Source organism: Adiantum capillus-veneris, chromosome 26, assembly GCF_014529385.1.
Source record: "Adiantum capillus-veneris isolate H3 chromosome 26, ASM1452938v2, whole genome shotgun sequence".
Classification (NCBI taxonomy): Eukaryota; Viridiplantae; Streptophyta; class Polypodiopsida; order Polypodiales; family Pteridaceae; genus Adiantum; species Adiantum capillus-veneris.
The window spans coordinates 133,722,369-133,725,010 of NC_140956.1; the positions used below are offsets into that span (position 1 = coordinate 133,722,369).

The 2,642-nt window shown below is 45.5% G+C and overlaps 1 pseudogene; it reads left to right on the forward strand.

The window, feature by feature from the left end:
• Window positions 1-668: 668 nt before the first annotated feature.
• Window positions 669-1,935, forward strand: LOC147424238 (uncharacterized; annotated as a pseudogene).
• Window positions 1,936-2,642: the final 707 nt, after the last annotated feature.

Here is a 2,642-nt window from a genome sequence, read left to right on the forward strand (position 1 = left end):
AATGCTATGCTGAGATTGATCTCTAGTAAAAGGCGGATGAGAGATTCAAACGCACAACGTTCGCGTGATCTCCTAAAGTTCAACTCACCTAGCCAACCCGACATCCAACAGTTGATGTTGTCTCAAGAGATTCACAAAGTTTAAAAAAAAAAGTTTTACCTGCTCTGGACCCATAGCCCCCATCTCTCTCTCTCTCTCTCTCTCTCTCTCTCTCTCTCTCTCTCTCTCTCTCTCTCTCTCTCTCTCTCTGCGGACTGCAATCGACATCTCCAGTCTGGATTTTTTACACCCGCATCTACCAAGATTCATCGATACTGGCTTTTTTTCGCCTGCATCTGCTAAGATTCGCCAATAGTGGCTTTTTCCTGAATCGTGGGTTCTCTATTATATTCATTTAGTGCCTAGATTCCTCCCAACTCAATAACAATACTCTCATCCTCGCACCCTCAAGTTTGTCATTTATTGTGTCAAACAAAAGGGCCCTGCATAGTATCCGAACCCCCACTCTACGGAAATTCACTCTTGCATCCCTTGACCTACACCAACTAAGCCTCATCATTTGGTTGCTTTCGGAGAGTGCTAAGGATTTAGAAAAAAAAATCTTTATTCTTTATTTTGTTTGCTTCCCCCTCGTCCACCTCCTCGCACCTTGGTCCGCCACCTCGCACATGGCCAGGCCTACTGCTTCATCCCCGTCCTTGTCCCTGCCTCCATCGTATGCTTTGTCCCTCCCTTCCTGCTTCGTGCGATGGTGCATCTAGAAAGATTCGCGTGTTTTGTCATTTTTTTAAATCGTTAGGACATACTCAAGTCAATGAAAATAAAATGGGGGAGTGGAAAAAACTGAAGGAGAATCTCTCTTTAGCCATCCGCGCTGGCTAGGATGGCTAGAGGGAGGGAGAGGATGGGTAGACCTAGAAATCGAGGAGTGAAGAACGCAATAGAAAAATCTCTCTCTACCCATCCACGCCGGCGTGGATGGCTAGAGGGAGGTAGAGAGCTTCCAGTACAGGGGGCGGCCCAGGTAGAAAAGCACAATGCAGAGAGCAACTAGTAGTAGTCAAAGTTTCATGCATGCCTGTTCAATTGCATAAAAGCTGGAAACCTGCCTAACAGCATCTTTGCGTATCGCTAACTTGCATGCTCTGAACGCTAAATAGCAGCTGCAAGTACTGTAGTAGTTCATGAGGGGAGGGAGAGAGAGAGAGAGAGAGAGAGAGAGAGAGAGAGAGAGAGAGAGAGAGAGAGAGAGAGAGAGAGAGAGAGAGAGAGAGAGAGAGGTTTTTGTTGGCGCTTTTCTACCTAAGGTGCTATCCCGTTGTGCCACCTCAACAGCTATCGCATCGGAAAAGGGATCACAACCGTAGCTGATGCAAGGTGCAAGAAATTAAGAAGGTGCAAGGTCCCGCTGATGCGAAGTCTGCCAAAGTTGGCTCTTTCTCGCAAGATCAACAGACCGTAGTTATTCATGCTTTGCGGAGGTTTGGATGCAAGCTATGTAGAAACAATGCTTTGGAGCTGTAGAAGATCGTTCCCACACTCGAGGCCCACAATGTTTGTGTTTTTTTTGTTGGAATTGAGAAAGTTGGTGTTGAGGAGTTCCAACAGGGTGGATTTTGAGATAGAGAGCTTTACATTGATAATGGCAAGAAGATTCACCAGGCACTTAGCATAAAATCAGTGATTCTTAGCACAACCAAGATGCTTTTTAATGTGAAGGATGCTTTGAAGAAAGTCAGTGTTCCCGAAAACTTGAAGGGTGATGGACAACAATTAGGTGCAACTTTTGTGATTGCAGAGGGAGGGACAATGCTGATGGATCACAGGCAGAAAGATTTTACCGATCATCCATCTTCGTAGTCCATTCTCGAGGCTTGTAGGGTTGATCAAAAGGACTTCCCCAGCAACTTAAAAGGACTTCCCCAGCATAGATAGGTAGAGGGAGGGGTAAATGGTGGTATTGCAGAGGGTGGTGAGAGACTCGGGCGGCGCAGGCACGGCAATGGGGGGGTCTGCAAGCGCTACAGAACACAGCGGGCCAACCACAGTAAATAGGGCGCCATTCTCCAAGCGAATGTTGGCACAGAGAGACAGTCACGCATAGAGGTTAATTCTTTTGTAAGAGAGAGAAGAAGAGAATTTTAACATCGTAGGAAACTATCCAAAGAGACCTTAAAGATCTATCCGACGAGGAGAGTTGAACTCAGAGAGATGGCCGTTGGGTTTGCAATGGAAGTCGTGTATCGGGGCTCCAAGAGGGCGCAACATGGTCAAAATTTAGAAATATCTTGGATAAGGGCTTAGAGATTCCACCAAGAAAAAAAAGAATTAACCTTTCTCTCACCCAAACTCGTTTGTTTCATTGATATCTTTCTTCTCTTCTTCTTTTTCACTCAAGTGCAAGAAACACCGTCCTTGGTACACCACTAATAATGATGATAACTCTCTGAACCTCACACTCTTCCATTAGTGCACCCTGATAAATCCACCGCCTGAATTTTAACGTTTTTCAATATCACCTATGTCAACACCACCAAATTCTTCCCCGCAATGGTAGGGTAGCCAAAGTGAACATATACCATGTTATGGGGTTTCTAAAAAGAATGGCCACACAGTCGGAACTGTAGGACGAATACTATTAC